Source organism: Chlamydotis macqueenii, chromosome 5 (genome assembly GCF_036417535.1).
Source record: "Chlamydotis macqueenii isolate bChlMac1 chromosome 5, bChlMac1.mat, whole genome shotgun sequence".
Lineage (NCBI taxonomy): Eukaryota > Metazoa > Chordata > Aves > Otidiformes > Otididae > Chlamydotis > Chlamydotis macqueenii.
The window spans coordinates 66,715,558-66,735,590 of NC_141560.1; positions in this window are offsets into that span (position 1 = coordinate 66,715,558).

The window sequence follows — 20,033 nt, forward strand, 5'->3', positions numbered from 1 at the left end:
TTTCCATTTCTTGGCTCAGTTATTGACAGCCTTACTAAATAAATAATTACTCCTAGCTTAGCAAGGAGAAGTAAGGTGATTATATGTGCTCCTTTACAAATAACCATACACAAATATATCAATAAGAAAACAGTGGAACAATTACTGCAAAATTCCAAGGCATTTCAAGCACTAGTTGCCACAAAGGTTCTTGCAAGTTTGGCTAAATATGCTGATAAGGTAGACATATCATTGCCTACTTTAGAGAAGAAAATGAATCAACTGTCTTCTCTTTGCAAAATACAGCACAAACTTATGCTCACCAGAGCAGAAAGACATCCGCTTATGCCTGTATTTATGTAGTGACTGCTACAGCAGGGGTCCTAATTTTATTTTCATTCTTTGGAAATAATGGTAATTAAAAAAAAAGGAATAATGAAATGATGGTGTATATTATATTATTTTGAATGCATATATGTTAATAGAGAAATTTCTATAAATATACTTAACAAAGCAGACCATTAATGTATCTTGCTGTCCAATACTAAAATTCTAAATGTTGAAGTCTTCACAAGACTGCAAAAAGACTTTCAGAAGAATAAGAGCACAAACGCTGGAAAAAATACAATGCATTTTATTTCAGTGTGCTTTACAAACGCAAGTGGTAAATTTTTATTTGTGGAAAAAACATACAACTGAGGCAAAGCTACAGGCAGAACTCAACTTTCACATCCAGTGCTCAGACTACTATCATACAGATATCGTATCACCACTGCAGTGCAGAGAATGCCAGCTTTTTAATGTATTTTTATGTAGATGTGTGTGTATGTACATATATACATACACACATATAAATGCACATGTTTATCTATTTTTGTTGAACTGCAAGCACCATTTTAAGTAACTAGAACAGTAACTTTATGTATTTTCACACTCTATACAAGATACTGCATTTCTATGCCTCAAAAGGACTAGCAAAACACACTGAGTTCCCAAGCAATAATATAAACTGTGCAATACAGTACGATGAAGAACATCTTAAATAATGGAGAAAGTACAAAACCACAGACATCTGTTCTCTCTCTTTAAGGATAATTGTGAGCTAGTTAACATTGCAGACCTCAGTGATGTAAGATGAGTGCAAGTAGAGCTCTGAGACAACAGTACCCATTGAGCAGGAGCAAAAGAGACAAGCAGCTTACAGGAGACACTTCAGCTCTTATTCACATTTCTCTCTCCCCTCAAAGTAAGATTTCACTTTAATTCTGAATTGGCATTCCTTTCCCCAATTTTTCTCCTGCTTTTCCCACTCCATCCTCTCATTCCTTCCCCCTCAGTGAAGGTGTTCTCTGCCTTTTGAAATGCTCCTTGATTTAACTAAACTCTTAAGAAATCTGTTAAGCTACCAAAGGACAAAATGTTCTTACCAAAATAGGAAGGCAAAGCATGAGTCTCAGGCTGAAGTGTTTCAATATACCGGGCCTAATATTTCATATCCACGTGTACAAACACAATCAGCGCAAACACATACATAGAATTAACGGATGCAGCTTATTACTACTCTTGATTGAAACCTGACAGATTAACAGCACCACTTTGTGAGATAATAGGTTTGGGGTGACTGATTCCCAACTCAATCTTCAACACGCATGCTTTTATAAACACTGCGGGAATCCACTTTCTCTGAATGGTGAAGCCCTGGAGACTGACTTGCATGACAAATGAAGGTACATAAGAGACAAACATGTAAAAAGCCTTGAAGAGTTTCTAGCAGTGTCTTCTTCAGGACTGTACATTTCACTTTCATTTAAAAGTATATATTTCAGGTGAGACAAGGTATTTATTATCATCTCTTACAAATATAGGTATTTATTATTACCTCTTACAAGTATGCACATAGCAGAAATATTGGGGACTATTGACACAGTTAGCTAATCCAACTTCCACAGCATCTCAGAGGAAGTCTGATATGTGATTATCTAAATTCTTGAAGTATAAAAAAAAATATTTCTAGCAGTAAGTTTAAATAACATAACACAAAGAAAACAGTGTTAGAACACTAGCTCACAATGCACTGATATATCATCTTCATTTACATTCAGCTAAAAAAAAAAAAAAGGCAAAAAAAAAAGCAGCTGCCCAAGGATAGTACCTAACTAGCTTCAGTACCAAGAAAAAAGGGAAAAAAAAAATCCTGGCTACCATAGCGCTGGAATTATAGCTTAAATGTCAGAGTTGACTAAAAGCTGCTACAAAGGTCTCTTTGAAGGTTATTAAAACTTTGGAAGAGATTTTCAAGGTAACTCCTTTTTAAATTTAAGAACCAGGCAATTCAGAAACAAGTTCATTAAACTAACGAAGAAGTAAATTTAAGTAAATTTAACCTCTTTGTTAACTCTGCTTTTAACAGGTTAGACTTCCAATTCAAATTATCATTTGAACCGTTAGCAAATATATGCAGCCCATATAGGTTTGCCATTAAAGTACAGAGAAATGAGCAATTTCATCAGAGTGTAATTACAGAAAAAAATTTTATTTCGTTATGCGAAACACCTCTTTTCCACTGTCCAAACCAGCAATGATTACATGTTTAATATTTAACATATCTGGACTGCCTACCCTTGTTCTACACTGAAGGCCTACATTTCCCCTACTATTACAACCGCAGTAATTTTGGTAGTGACAAGACTTGATGCAACATACATGATAAGAAGCAGTTCTAGGATCTCAGAAAACAGAATGACAAAACCAACTCACTTGAGAATTTCTGGACTTCCATATGTTGACCACAGAGTCAGCAGTGCTGAACCTCTTCATCCATAAATTTACATTTTAACTTGTATGTCGTAGATGAAAGGGAGGAGAAGAAAACAGCGCAAGGGAAATCCAGTTCTTTACTTCTTGATGCACAAGTTGTGCAAGAACAAGAACTAGGATCAACCCTCAACATCTGCAAATGACCTGCACTATATTGTTTGGTATTAGGAAACTTGAAACAGGTTTGGTTTTGGTTTGGTTTTTTTTTTGGGGGGGGGGGTGGGTTGGGTTGTTTTTTTTTTTTTTAAGCTTCTGCTTCAGAAGCTGATACAAATGTCTCTCCTTATATATCTAAAACAAGCCATCCCTGACAACTTTAGATGCTGTCACGTGTAGTGCTTTTTATTTAGACTCCACTGTACCAAGCACTTTGAGTCCAAGGTTTGAGAGGCCTGTTTAATTTTGCAGCTACAGGAACTGAGACTTAAATCAAACACGCCACCAGGTTCACCAAAGGTCATTGAAAAAAACAGAGTTCAGATATCTTCAGTCAGCAGTCATTGACACTCAAACTCCTTTTTTAGCATCTCAGAGCTGAGGTTTGCTTACATACAGGGGATACCTTAGAGAAAAATCTGCCTTCTCATACCAAAAGTCAACTCTGTTGAAGTCAGCATTCATTTAAAACTGAAGACAGAAAAAAATATGTACATAACAAGGTGGTTTGACAATCTACATACAGATCTATTAAACAATTATTTGTTAACACTGAAAATTTCTTGTTTAATTTAGTAAATATTGTGATAATTTGGATAAGTTTGACTTCTATAAAAGAAAAACTACTTGATAATCCTTTCAGACAAAATATAAATCAAGTCTCAGAAAATATTTTTTTTTTCACATTTCTGTGAGACTAATTGTTTTAAAAACTGAAAAGGCTAGGCAACAGTATTTTAATAACATTTTTAACAAGGAATTTCAGTCACATCTGAGTAGCCCTGAAGAGGTCAGGAATCATTCTTATTGGTTTCAGAGTGGATGGACTTATTCTGACTATCAGCTTCAACAGACTTCAGATTATGCTAAAAATTGCTTTAAGGACTTGTTTCCATTTAAATTATGTACTTTTAAATTTTAAAATGTGTTTGGAGTTCAAGAGGACTTTTCTCATGCTTTTTTTTCATACATCAAATAAGGCTGAAGTTGTCTGATAACAGTGTTTGTTATTGTGGAAGAAAAGTCCTTACAGAATTGTCTCCTCTTAGAAAGAATATAGCATATTTAGCACCAATTCATTAGAACATTCAAAAATTTTCACTTAGAAAATGAGACACTGATTAAAGTTCCCCTGAAAAGTTGAAAAAATGTTTTTCTTTAAAATATTTATGGTCACTTTAGAAGTTTGCTTCTGGCTTCCCTTTCCCCCTACTAAAGATAGGCTGGTAGATGTGCTTAGATGTAGAGCAGATTATCTCTCCCACTATATTTGGATCCCAACTGACCATTAGTTTTAAAAATAAAAAAGAAAAATAAAAGAGCACCATGTGTAGAAATAAATTAAATCCAATTAAATCAGTTGTAAAGCATTTGGTCTTCTACAGCTCTAATTAGATTGAACATGATCCAAGAAAGAATTATTACAACCAAGTCATTAAGATATTTCTGTCTTGAACTTCACAAACATCCCAATCCAGATGATCCAAATACCAGAGCTGGTACCTGTACTACCCCGACTCCTGTACCCAAAGTACTTAAGCATTTTGGATAAATCCACATATAATTTGTTCACCATTTACCTCTTGGGAATCTATGATGTGAAATAATTTGAGACACCCGGGGAGGGTGGGGTGTGTGGAAATCGCAGAGAAGCTACTGTTGATAAAGCTCTCCTAAGAAATCTTGCAGTATGTAATGTAACCTTCATGTTAAAAAACATCAGAATTAGTCTCTCAAAAGTATAAACGGAGAGTCAGATAACATGCAATATAAACAACTAGTAGCATAGAAGACACACACATATTCCAAACCTATATCATGTCATTCTGAAACTGCTGTAGCTATTTATTATGGTCACAAATACGTTTTCCACTTCATTCTATACTTTGTTTGCTTTACTGTGTTGTTTCATAATATACATGTTACTACAGTGGCTTTATGGCCAAATAGAGGTTACTGTAAGAGACTGCACAAAGAAGAATGTTCCAAAGTTTCTTTACAAAGCTACAAACAGAACATGTTGCACGCTTTTACTCACACCAGTGATATACATATGTGCCTTCCCCTCAGCATAAAGAAGTCAGCATAACTTCTCTTAATAAAGTAGGAATGTAAAGCTTTAACTGATAATTGCATTTCCTTGACAAAAGACTGTGAATTTCCTAATATTTTGAACTTTTTTTCTGTTATACCCTATTAAAAACCTGATTTTTTAAAAGCTAGCAGAAGTGTAGTTCTAATTCAGACTTTATTAGATATGACATGCATTAAGATTTTACTATCAAGATCATATCAAAATGTCATTAATACAGAATTAATGGGAACTCAGTGAAAATTGCTACATTATATCAACAGTGAGATTGTCACACTAATGTTGTATTATAATTGTATAGTTTAAAAAAATCTTGCAGATCTCTGCATTATAGTGGAACAATTGCACTTTTTAAAAAACACAAAGTACAATCAGAAGCACTCCTGTCAGACTACCATGTCACTACATTTATTTTTCACATTAATTGTATGTGCATTTAGCGTATGTCTCATTAACAGTCTAAAACATACAATCCACACAAATGCATGGGAACGAACAGAGTCAAGTGTCAGTCAAGCAGAGCAAACAAGTATGACCAGGACAATTTTGTTCTGTTTACCTGAAAAGCCTCAGATGTTAACTCATTGCTTTTGTCTCCCCATACAGTACTGGGAATCACAGTAGGAAAACAGCATCTGTACTTCTCCACAGCCATCTGTGCTCCGATCCACAGCAGCAACTGAAACACGCAGTAAAAAGTAAGCTCAGAGCTGAGATACTGAGCTCATGAGAAGCTTTATGGTTCCACCAACTTCAGATAAACCACAGTTTTATATTTTCTCAAAATAAGGCCTAAAAGGTTCCATAACACTTAAGAATTGTCTCATATTCTCTTTACTGATCTGCAGTTTCAAATTAAATCGAGTACGTACGTCAAGTTGGACACCCAAGTGGCAAATTTTAGTCATGTTTCAAAAGTACTAGTATAAAAAAATTGAACATTCTTAATTAATGTTATCTTTTTAAAGTTTCAAACAATGTTAACATTGTTTAGGAATCTTTAACAGGTGAATTTTTCAACATAATTAAAAAAAAAAAAAAGAAGCTATTTCAAAGGGGTGGGGAGGAAGGTAGTTTTACAACAGCGTTCAATAACCACAGGATTTTTACATTTACGCCAGCATTCCTTACTACCCAAAGTAGCAAGTAATGTTATAGTAGTCCTAATTTGTTACTTTTCAAGAATTTGCTCTCCATCTTTAAATAAAATAAATCAAGCAGGATTTTTGAGCAGTGCCATAACACAAGATTTCTTGTTCTGTTCACCTTTTCACATCATTGCAAGACTTCACAGAATGCAGCATTTTATCATCGTTATTAGGAATCTGGTCAAGTACAGAGTGTGTCATATGTCACCTATGAGGTCTGGAATCAAATAGAACTTGATTCAATGAATGGATTTCAACAGAGCCCCGAGGCTAAAACTGCAATCCTTAAGCTCTGTTTTTCCAGCTCCCCTTGCCTCCAAAGTGATACGGGAGTTTTGAACACGATTACAAACCACATTCCCCAATTTTTTTTTCTTTAAATGGAGTAGAATGTAAAATTATGTTCACATAAATACAAAACCTGTTATAAATGCAGAAAAGTAATTTTAAAAGAAGATTTAATAAGCCTACTTTTGAGGTAGCTGAAAACCCTAGAAGACTAATGTGGATGAACGTAATGAAAAAGGCACGATGGAGATTGCTGCAGGACATTCAGAAGTGTGAAAGGCACCATCCCAGGCACACTCCTTTTGTGAAAATTTAAATAGACAAAGACATATTTTCTAAAACTCAGTTGGAATTCTCATGCTTAAATATCCATTTAATGCTAAAATGACTGCAACATAAATCCTACAATAACCAGATAGATACACAGATTTTTTTTTTCTTCTAGATAGATACATTTTATTTCTATAGGAACATTGTCCTTTATATGTTTCATTCATAAATACGAGTTTTTACTCATTCATGAGCTGTCCTTTCCAATTTTAGGAGAAATGTCTACCCAAATAGTCACATGTGAATCACTAAACAGTAACACAGGAACAATGCTTATCTCTATAGATCTTCTGTCCATTCCCATCTTTCCTCTCTAATCTAGTTTTCTACTAGGAGAAGTAAAAGGAAAGTGTACTAATACTAATGGCTGGAAATCTCAACTGGAGAAACAAAGAACGACACAAGGGACTGTCTGGCAGGGCACAGAGCTAGAACTCAACTCTATTCAGTCACCCTACGGCTGAGTGCATTGCTGCTTTCCTTTAAAGAAATGCAGATTATTGCAATGGGGAGTACATATAACAAATATTCACATTGAATAATCACTAGCTAGAAGGTTGGAGAAGGGATAATTTATTTTGTCATAGCAATGAACTGGGTCACAAAAATCTCGTGCAAAGGAGGTCGGCATTAAAACACAGCACGCAACGTGGCATCTACACATGTAACTATGCGTCTTTCAATTCCCATTCTTTAACCACAAAAGGTTCTGTCGAAAAGTCATTTATTTGAACTCTACATGGGGTATGATGATTTGGCTCCAAGTACACTGGTATTTCAATAAAATCCTCTAGAAAAAGCGCTTTCCAATGTAATTCACTAGAAAAACTGAGTCTTAATTCTAGCCTAAGCTGAAAAAAAAGAAAACAGTGAATACCTGTTATGATATAGAGTACTATACATTAAGGGCACTTGAGACATTTAAGCCATCTCTGCCTAAAACAGAGACGAAACACATCCAGACAAAACTTCAAAGTGGGCTAAACCCACTGATACTGAGTTCCTAAAGGTCTGCTTAAAGACAGCTTCTGCAGATATTAAATGTATGATATACAATTGTGAAATCGTGTATTCAGTATCATCCACTCCTATGTTTTTGCCTGAATTTGTGATTATATTCACTTTTTAACATCACCTTCACTAAAAAGCAACCAACAGTTTCTCTGACATTTCTAGCTTCATCTTTCCAAAGTTGTATTCTGTGTCTTTCTCAGAGGGTAGATCCCTCTGAACTTAAGGCAGCATATTGTTTCACATTTTTAAATAAGCTACTGAGAGACTTGAAAGCAAGAGGCATACTTCAAATGGAGCTCATTTTTTTTTTAGCCATGGTACTCAGCATAAGGCTGGCCTATATGAAGGGGACTGACCTGGCAAAATTAAATTAAGAAAAGTGGGAAAAAACCCAATAGTAACATACATACATATAAATATATATATACAATAAAATCTTTAAGTAGATGATCACATTGTCTGCAAATCTATTGTGACATATTTTGCTCATCTTCTAGTCTTGTATTCTGTTTATGAGGGAAGGTATAATGGAGTGGAGTTTTTTGTTTTGTATTCAATAAAAGAGCAATTAGGGACAGAGAATGCTGAGAATTTGGAGAGCAAGGTTAAAGTATCATGTTACTGTAGCCACAAAATTAAACAATACAGTCTTTGTATGCCTTCGCAAATAACATACTTACAGCTAAATTGTCATCAATATTGATTTTTATTTTGTGACTCTCCAAAGGCCAAGCCTATTATCAAGATCAGGCAAATCAAAGTATGTAGCAATACATTAGTATTTAAATATGGTCCAATAAAGGGATAGGAAGTAAAAAAAAAGTGTTATTTTACCACTTCTAAAATATAAAATAATTAATCAGCATGTAACATACTGTATCAAGACTTTCTTGGCTGGTGATTTTTACTCGTAACAAAACAGGTGTGACCGAAAGATTAACTCACTCAAGGCATTATTTGAGCATTTCTGCTGAGATTTGTTGTTAAACTAGGACCAACCATGACATTTTAAATCTTCACTCTGGCTACTTTGTGAAATCTATTAAGTTACATCTTAGTTTATGAAGAATTTTTATATAATCCTTCAGCTAATCACTTTTCATTAGCTAGTGAAGGCTAACATACAAAAGTGCTAATTCTTAAAATCAGTATTTAACTATGGAAGGTTCCATAGATGCTAGGAATAACTTTAAAAATTGGTATGTATTGACAAAAATGCAAATTAATACTTCCTTAAATGTTCTTTAGTTTACTTATTCCCCTAAGAAATATCACAACTTAAAACATTCCATGTTAAGTAGTTAAATCCTCTCCAACCATCTTTCCTGCATTTTCTTTGCCCTGTAATGCTTCTGTACTAAATGACCTGTAATGTTTGATAGCTGAGACTTTCCTATTGTAGGTCCTTAATTTGGGCTTGATTCTGTCATAGATTTTAACAGAAAGAAGGGGTTTTGCAGGTCACAAATGAGGCGTATAATTATCTGCTTTTCCCTACCACCCCCAGCTGTCTGGCAACTGCCTGTCACACAAAAATATTCATTTCACAATCTGGTATAGCACTATAATTGACAAGGTGAAGCTCACCAAAAAGTTAATTTGATAATGCACTACAGGTGTGAGAATCATAATACGTAGGATTTAGGGTAGTTCACTTCTGTTTTGCTGTTTGCTGCTCTCTGGGGAAGGTGCCTTCCTTTACCAAAGCCTTCCAAATATCACTGTGCTGAGCTTTAAACTCTTCAAACCACCACAGACTTCTCCCCATTTGCATCCTTCCACAGAGGAACTACTCAGCCTGCTTCAGAATCATTAGTAGTGCTGAACACCAAAGTCTTCAAATCATATTTTTACGGTTACAGATTATCTTCAATACGCAATACTATGTTATTGTTTCTCTCCAACCTTGGGGAGAATCATAATTTAGAATCATAATTTCAGTAGGCTTGACTGAGCCTGACTGCAGAAACACTGAGGCAAGTAAATATTAGATAGCTTATATATAACAGGAGACAGAAATAGTGTACTCATTCAATTTTTCCATTTTATCTATTTAAATATATTCACAAAGGGTAATTACAATGTCTTAAAAACAAAACAGCTCAACCCTGCTATTATGCTATTCTACTTTAGAGAAGCACTTAATTCCACTCCAATAAAAGTGACATTCTGTGCATTAAACTCACTATTTTTCTTATGAAGCAAGTGAGAAAAACAAACTAATGTGAAAATGCAATAAACAAAGCTCCACTGCGTAGTTATCTGATCTCTTGAGTAGTTTGACTGTTTGTAACTTCAAAGCCTATCTACAGTGACAAGCGATCCAGCCATTTGCAAAAAGGTCAGACGCAGAACACAGATGAACATCACTTACAACACGAGCGCTTGTAACTCAGTTTTGCTGTCCCTGCATACTTTTATTCAGTTTGAAAGTGCTTTCTGAAGCCACCTACCCACTTTGCTCAAGTTTCTGTAAATGGAGGTTTCCTAAGCACCAGTTTCCCATCATATGCAGATCAGTGCCACGTCAGACTTCAGGTGCTCAGGCTGCATTTCAGTCTGTAGCTCTTGCTTGCTAGAAGCAGACACGACTGAGCAATAGCCAAAGTCTACTACATGCTTTAAATACTGCATACCTACATATTCTTCACTTGGAAGAACAGAACCACGTGGCATTCACTGAACTAGCCATCTCAATCCCAAAAAACACAATTGGCATGATTACACCATAAATCAGACTCGTGGACAATTTTAACTGTACCTCTCTTGCAATAAGAGCACATCAATTTTTTTCAAAGATCAGAAGGTAATTATGGGGAGTGGGGAAAATTACAAAAAAAAAAAAAACAAAACCTGGAAGAAAGGGATAAATTTTGAAGGTCTTAAAAAACCAAAAAGGACAAAACAATTTGTGGAGAAACCCAGTAATCTCCAAATGTAACCATTATTAAACTATGCATTAAAACCTTGGCATTTTTTGCCTTAACTTATCAAGCTCTTTAATAGAAATCCAGATTGCAGAAGTTAACACAACTTAATTTTGAACAAGGTGATACTGCTTATATTTTCCATACAGCCTTGCAGCATACCTTCCAAATCCAGCTGACATGTTACTGATGACAAAGCAATTCTGTCTACATGATTCATGCTTCCCCCCACCTTCCTTAGTCATTCTTCTTTTTTGGACATTTACTTTCCTCAGTCATGTACCAGCTACAAGCTTGAAGTTGTAGTAGAGGCTAATCTGTTGTAACAGAATTTAAAAATGCAGGTATCACTGCAGCATATGTTTGGCATCATGCTTAGCCTCAAGGATGGCCTAGTCTCAGAGGTGATATACACTTCACTTCAGAGCTTTGTCTTTCGTGTGTACTCTCAGAGCTAAAAACTAGAAGGCGACAGTTCCTAACAGAGGAACATAAAAACATCGTTTAAGTAAGACTGGTAGAGAGTAATATTTGGATGGTTACTTGGTTGGATTATTTCAGAGGAACATTCAGGAATCCCCACGTAGGACTCCCAGACAAGTTAACTTCTGTTGTTAATTTCCTGTCTGGGGCTTACTGTTTACATACAAGTAAAACAAACTTGAAAAATCTGTGTTTATTTTTCTTAACCTATTCTAATAACATTCCATTCATTCATGCTCAAACTCCCCCCCATCAATCAGTTCCTTACAAATCTAATATTCTGCAGAAATCAGTTCCATTTAAAAAAGATTGTACAAGATAAAAAATGTCATTAAATCTCATCTCAAACTCATTAATTTTCAATTTATTTGATTTAATATTCTTATGGCATGTCAGGGACTAGCATAGATGTACTCCCACTGTAATTCTTTAAAAGTTATTTTAATGATTTAAATGGGTTTTGGTCTGGGTTTTTTTGTGTGGGGGTTTTTTGGTTTTTTTGTTTGTTTGTTTGTTTGGGTTTTTTTGTTTGTTTGTTTGTTTTTTTCCCCTGCATTTGTATCCAATTCCTTGTTTTCTGGGGGCACTGCTGAGCAGTTGAGGTGATCACTGCTCTCTTACAGCAGCAGTAAGTCCTTTTCCTGCAGTTAGTTTCAGGCATACCAGTTATGAGTTAATAAAATTTTACCGTGCAGATTTTGATCTCCACTTCTCAATCCTAAATCTGCATGTGCTTCTGTTGAGTTCTGGAATACCTTCCATGTTCTTTCCAAATAGTATCCCACCTACCGTAAGAACTTTTCTATCACCCATTAAGACATCTTCCTAAATCATTGATAAATCTTCGTGCTCTAAGTCCTATTCCAAAATATTTTTTCCCCAAGTTGTAACCAACTGTTTGTATTTTTTAAGTCTTTTTCTCTTAGCTTGTTTTTGCTCCATGAAAGTTACCTACTACTCACATGAAGTGGAAATTAAGATATAACTTATTTTCTACTTGATTTTTTTTTTTTTCCTCCAAGAGATATTTGCCTAATGCTGTGGCTGAGCAATATACAGAATGGCCCAGGACAGGAGGAGAACTCTAAGATGACTTCTCCACCTACTGGTCCTGAGGGTGAACCAACATAACTGAAGGAACTCGAGAGCGAGGGCTGAAGCAGACTCTCATGGCTATGCTATAGAATCATAGAATGGTTTGGGCTGGAAGGGACCTTTAAAGGTCATCTAAGTCCAACTCCCCCATCCTCTGCATCAGCTTTAGGATGTTGGGAGGAAGAGGGAAATGTGCCTCCATATCTTCAAAGTGTTTCTTCTGGGAATGAGCATCCTTTAATATTGGACTCTCAAAGATCCGTGTCCTTCAGTCACATTAAAAAAAAAAAAATAGTCCCCAAAAGCTGACATAACTTAAAATTCCTAGACTGACTACCTCTCTCCTGAATCCCAGGATGAATTATCATATCAGAATTTGAAAACGCTTTACTACAAATGCAAGACAAAAAAAAAAACCTAACTGTAGAGCATCCTTAACTTCTGAATACTGGAAAAACATGAAAATAAACTCAAAAGCTATGTTTTGAATTAAAGGGCATTCTTCTTTGCAGAAGCATACATCAGGATTTCATGAAGCTGCAGTAACTAGCACCAGCACTAGAGGTTTAGCTTCATGAGATAAGAGATTCCAGTACTGTAAGTCATATCTGTATTCATGAGCCACAGCTGTTCAGTGAAAGAAGAGTAGGATGAGCTCGTCCCTGACATTTCTGTAACCTTGATTCTCAGACCACCTGAAGTCATCAAGAGATGGAAAAAGGTTCCCATTCTTAGATACAAGGATAGCATGTGAATTACAAGGTTAATATGACTAGGTTTACAGAGAAAGATATCCAGCATCTTTGAACTAGGCAGCCTTCTTTTATTAACTTAGTTTAAGATTAGTTCAACATACTTCATGTACAAGGCATTATAGATAATTTAATTGTGTATTATTTCTGGCGGTTGGTTATTATTTCCGGCAGGCTCACATGTTGATAGGCTATTTTGAGCCTTGTTGTACAATGTAAACATAACCATCATGCATTTAGTTAGACTTAATGATACGATACGTGTTTCTCAAACACAGACAGGCACACCATTCAGAGAATGTTACGTATTTAAGGTATTCAAAGGACAACTTTGATTACCATTTGATGGGTCTTTCTTATACCTATTACCTTCATGCTGCAAAGAGGAATGCTGAGGAATCTTTCCCATAGATTTGTCAAAAAGCAGGGAAGGAAAAAAAACCCCACAAACAAACAAAAAAACCACAAAGCCTTATCCAAACAAAAAAATCCACTCTCTTCTTCCGCTGATTAGAAATCTAGGTAGACAGCCTCACTTCATGTGCACTTGAAAAGATAATAGCAGGAAGCAGAAACTAGTCATTTATGTCTGAAAGAAAATTTCATCTTGAATGCCACAGAGGGGAGGTGAAGCATGCTGCCTCTGTAACACTCTAGAACACTTTGGACCCAAATTCCTGGTTTAGGTTGTGTTGAGTTCACTTATTTTTTGGGGGGATGGCTGCAGCTGGGGAGGTAGCCAGACTGCTACGTGCAATCAGTCAATGCTTTTAAAGGACACATTTCCAATAACTGTAATTTAGGTAGCTTGGACCAACACAGGGCTTAGCCTTACAAGAAACAATTTCAGGAAAATAGGTTTAGTGCTTTTTTGTTACTGTCCTATTGCACTCCATGTTACTAGTGCCACTAAGTAGCTGGCTTCATGCTATCCCTGAAAAATCTATAGTCCTAGTCTAGAGTAGATTTTCTGAGGGCTTAAGAGTCTCATCATTTATAGTTATGCTAGGACATTGCTGGCACTTTAGAGGAGTTCATTGCTCCAATCACACTAAGGTTTATGTTAAGGGAAATAAATACTTTAAAGTTCACTTGAAAACCTCAACTTTTATTTCTTTCAACAATAAATTGCCTGTGAAAAAAAAGAAAATTCTTCATAGTAATATTTCAGCAGCTTTAGTCTCAAATTAAAATGTTTTCTAAAGACTTTGTAAATATGGTTTTCATTTCTTTTTAAATAAATGATCAAAGCCAGGATCTTAAGTGAGGGGGGTTTTTTTGATCACAGTGGTAAACAATGAGTCTTGTGTTTCTTAGCCAGAAAGCTGCTAAAAAGATAGAGAAGGCAAAAGGCAGCCCTAAGAACCTAAGCCTACTGAAATTAATGGAGAACTTGTGCTCAAAACCCAAAGGGAATTTTTGAGGGGGGAAGAAGTCTCTATAGAAAACTAATCTTCAATTTCTATTTTTCAACTGTTTGCCCTTGCTCTCAAAAAATGCTTTCTGCTACCTATTCATAAGATTAAACATAGAAAACATCAGACTAAGTTTGTCAAATACTACTCCATCAATCTATATTGTCCTTGATTTGGATTTTCTTACAGGACTGAAAGGCCCTGTATGTGCACTGCATTGGCTTCTCTGGTATCTGATGGAGAAAAGCTACTGTGAGCCAGAATCACAATAAATGTAAATATTATCATTGACTTAGTCTATATTACACAACTACATAGCCAAAAAGAATAGTTAGCTAACATCCATTCTACAGAGCAAACGACTCAAGCATCAAATAAACAAACCAACCTCTGGAACTTGCTTTCTCAGATATCTTTCCCTCTAAATTCCTATACGCAAATCAAGTGGACTCGACAAAGGCAGATGGAAAGCAACTACAAACTTCCTAGCTTATTAGTAACTTATCTATTTCATACCACTTTTTTTTTTTCTTCCCCTAAAGGAATGTGGATTCTGACAGCCAGTGTATTTCTTTCATGGTTACATAAACCATCATGGGTTTACTGTTATGTTTCAGTTTCATTACATTATCATTTTTGTATTTTTCATTTCATCTTCATTAATTTTCAAGTCCTTTGACACCCAAGGACATTTTTTTAATATACTTTATCAATCTCAGACATCTTAAGAAAAAAAAGTTTGTAATTCCCAAATTCTTTGGTCAACCAAAACCCAACAATCTGTCTGGTCTCCTGCAATTAATTCATAAAATCTTTACTAAGAGTTTTTATGAAATTACAATTTTAAGATCAATGGATAATAACAATTGCTCTGATTATTAAAATACTTCTTGTTGCAATTATCCTTTAATTCAGAAAACTTACTGATCTATTATAGCTATATGAAACCATTTTCTAGCTTGTATTTTGCTTTGAGGTGTTGCAGTATATGTCTATTAATTCTAAGAAAATGGAATTATTTTTGAAAGAAAGTTGAGTTATATCTTCAAGTTTTCTTCATGTGTCTACATTTTTATCTATAAATAAAAATGCATACAGATATAGTAAGCATGACTACATGGAAAGGTGACAGAACAGCTATGGCTTATTGTGGATTGTTAAGAAAAAGAAAGACCTTATAGTTTGCTTGTAATCAAGTCCGTGTGGACTCTCATTATCTGATTAGGAAAGAGATGTAAATTATATTTTAACTTTGAGTCATTTTTTGCAAGGCAACTCAGCCCCCACCTTCAAATAACCCCAAAATCTAAATACTCCTCCTTCAAGTTAGGAGTTCAAATCTACAAACAACTATTTCTTTCTAAAAAAAAATATTTCGCCTCTTCTCTTATTATCCTTCCTCCCCCTCTCCTTTTATTCCTCTTTCTTGCTTACACAGATACGCCAACTTTTTCCTCTGGTCAATTCTTCCTTTTAAACAACACCAGGACCCCCAATATTGTCAGCATGACTAAAACTAATTGGTGTTTCTTCAACAGAAGGAGGAGCAAAGGTTTTGTTTTCAGGAGACACCCAAATAAATTTGTTGTGCCTAAAAGAGCCATCAAAAGCCAGAGTAAGCACTTGCAGTTACCTGTTGTAAAGCTGATGGGAATTTCTGAAGGCAGAAGTGGCTGATCTCAGGCTATTCTGTCCCCATATTGATTCTTGCTGAAATAACTGATGAAATAACAAAGGTATCATCTTGGCAAAAACTAAGAATAAGGCTTCCTCTCGCTATTAAAGGAGAGCAACAGTCCCATAAGTATTTCCAATACTGATCTAGAATATTTTATTATACGTTATAGATAAGTTTTATTTCAGGGATTACTGCTTCATCATGCCTTACAGTGGTAGTCACAGTGCACTGTATTTTGTCTCATCTCTATTTGTTTGCAGTACACAAGAGCAAGAGTACATTCTCATTCCTTATTTTCACCATTTGAAGGGGTAAGTTCAGGTCTACCTGTCAAAACAGGTGTTACACCTCCAATCAACCACAGATCAGGCACAACAATAACAGAGGAAAAAATAAGTAACAAGGTAATAACTTCCTCTTATTATCAGGCTAGATAATTTGTTCATTTATCTTATGTTTTTTATTCTTTACAGATGGGTGTTTATGTCTATTTGATGGAATCCCTAATGTTTACTGGAAAGGGTACTCGACTTTCCAACTCTACATGTACAGTTTGTTCAGAATAAAGCCGTAACATCACAAAACCACTCAATACATTTTATCCACAAAAGGAAATTGCATGCACCTCAGTTAACTTACCTTGAAGCAATAGTCAATGGCTAAAACATTCAGCTACTTAGCCTCTGCAATGCTAGATTATTCACTCTGACAAATTTATGTTGTTGCTCATCTCCTCATGGAGAGGAGAGAGCAGGAAACAAGCCATACGCTATCTGCAACTGAAAGATTCTCAATGATATATTGTCAGAGTGGATAGACAAGACCATTTAGCTTTAGATCACAGTAGAGGCACTCCCAAAACTGAGATTTTTTTTTTCCAAATGTCTCTGGGATGTTTCACTTTTAGAACATATGCAAACATATCAATTCCCATGTTTCACAGTTTCTAAAGATGTCACCCTTACCAAGGTTCAATATCAAATCTAGTCAGATCCATCTACAGAGCAGTCTGTGCAAGCAAGCTACAGTTCCAAAATCCATCTTACTGTAGGAGCACATATCACTCTTAGGAACATGTCTCTCTATGCTAGATTCCTTTTTTTGCAAACTATCTGAAGCATTCCCTTATCACACTGAAACGTAACCACCACTCCCAGATGACCTGAACCTCCATGCAGATAATATGGTCTGAAGACTCGGCAGGATTCAAGTTCTCTGTAAAAGTTTGAAAGCCAACCAATTTATAACTTCATTTATGTGATACTCTGTGTATCTGTATAATAGAAATGTTTAATTGATTAACTTGTAAAATTCTACACCTTCATTCCAATGTTTTGTGCGTGCATGTGATGAAGGCTATAAAAGAGAACTATGTTCATACATCTCTGTTCCTTCTCAGTAACAACACTCCAGTGAAGAAAGAAACCTCTGATTCTCACCTAAAGACTGATAGGATTTTCCTTGTAAAATGATTTTTAATGGGTTTTAATAGGCTTTATTTAACAGTGTATTTCACTATTGATTGCTGTTAGAGCTTCTCTGTTGTTGCACAACAAGACATGATAAGCAGCTTCTTTTCCAAAAGCTGTTTAAGTTAGTGATGAATTTTTCTAATGGGCAGTCTAGAGAAATTAAGGAACTGGCTCTCAACTGCTCCAGCAGTTGTCAATCTCTTGCAAATGGCTAACACAAAAGCTGAATAAGTCGCCAGAAAGAACTGCAAACTTTGAATCGTTTCCCAATATTCAGGATGGGTATTTGGAAGATCAATTTCAGATCCTGAAAAAAAAAAATATGTTGCTGGTTCAATTATTGTGTATCCTGAAACACCACAGAGAAAATACTTTGCTCTAAGTAAGCTCTTTGTTTTTCTCCATCTACATGTCCCTTTTTCTGGGGGAGCAGTCCCAGTCACCAGGTAAAAATAATTAAAAAAAATAATAATTTAAAAAAAAAAATCACTGGACTGTAATCAGCCTAAGGAAACCATAAGCTGTTAGAGACTTGCAAAAACTGCTGTTACTCAGGATATTCGTATTCCAAAAGATAGGTGATAATCTGAAGTTCTGCAATGGGTTTGGATGTTTTTAAATTTATCATTGCTTTCTTAAGGTAGGGGACGTTCAGAAGAGCCTGCTTGCTTAAGGGAGCACTGGCTCCAAGTTGATGCTTGCTTAGACTTCATTTCAGTATCTTATTTTTTGTTAAAACTATCATTCAAGATTAGACTGCAGTAGTACCAACAAAAATACTTTGAAGCTCTGCTCATACACTTTATCTGCCATGGGAACTAGATCAAATCACTGATGACTAAAACCCTGAAGTCCATTTAATTTACAACAATGTGAACCATATATGACAATGCTAACTGCCTGTCTAAACTTCATAAGCTTTCTATAATTTAAATCTGTACGAACTACAATTTAGAGGTGCAATAGTCAGCTTTTTCATAACAGAAAAAAAAAAAGGAAGAAAAATTAAATGCTAGTTTCAGTGTGTTCTTTTTACCTTATAGTCATAATCCCTTTACTATTTCCACAGAGAAGGAAGGGAAAAGTAGAACATTTTTTTTTCTTCAATTACGACAATTTTTATCTTTTATTTCATGTAACTAGATGGTAGATTTTTAATAAAAGTCCCTGCTGACTAATCAACAAATAAAACAAGGATGATCTTGCCTTTAGAGAACTGAGGTTGATAAAAGAAGCTTAAAACTTTCCTTACATATATGTCGAGTTTTCAGGAAAAGGACCGTTTATATGTTTGACCACTTGTTAAAAGAGGTGTTGCAGTTTTACTCACCTCACCCCCTCGGTGATATATATATATATATATATAGATATAGATATTTATATATATATAAATAAATCAGCTAAACACTAGGAATGAAGTTCCATAAGAGGGTACAAACATTAACTGCATGAATCATCACTGGGATGCTTGGGGAATTTGCAACTCCCAAATTCTACAGCTGGAGGCATTCACATAAAGGCTGCTAGTGCACAATGGAGATGCTTAAGTGATGTGGCTAAGTCATCAGATGCGTCATTTCATATATTGTAGATGAGTCATCAGATGTAAAAGTGGTAAACTCTCATAGAAAAGGGATCAGGCTTAATTCAAATGACTGGGCACTGGTGTGGTTGGAGTCTGTGTGCAGAACCAAGTCCTTTAGAGAGTTAATTCAGAGACTCAGTAGATGTGATTTCTTGAGACTGAGAATAGCAGCAAGTTTCCTTCCTGTATGTCTTTAAGCAAGCCCTGCTTTACATTTAATTTATTTTGAAGCACATTTCTTTATAGAACACTGAGATTTATGCATTAAAAATGCAACAATTTTGCCACTTCAGTCATCCTGTTTTACTCATACTTCTGAAAAATATTATTATAGCATATCTCAGCACAGCTGGATTAGAAACAAATTTTCCCATCTCTAATATGACAGCAAGAATGCAAATGTCTTTCCTTCACTACATCAGTCCATGACAAAAATTTTACACTAAACCAGAAAGAAGTGATAAACTTCTATTGACAATTTTTCAAAAGGTATAAATAGTCTAATTGTATCATTTATTCAAAGCTAATTAAATTAGGTTTAGTTAAAAATCCAACAAAATGCACGGGAAAAAACTTACATATTGAATACCATGTACAGAGCTAGTATCTTTTTCTGTCATTAAAAAAAGCCAAATTTTTCTTCACTATTGTGATGGTTTAGCCCAAATCACCACACAGTTTCTCGCTCACTCTCCCCCTCCCCCGGGGATGGAGAAGAACGCATTGGCAATATCAGTGGTGGCATACCACTTGGCTGCTTTTGACTCCAGTTCATATTGAAGTTCTAGCATGTCCGGCACGG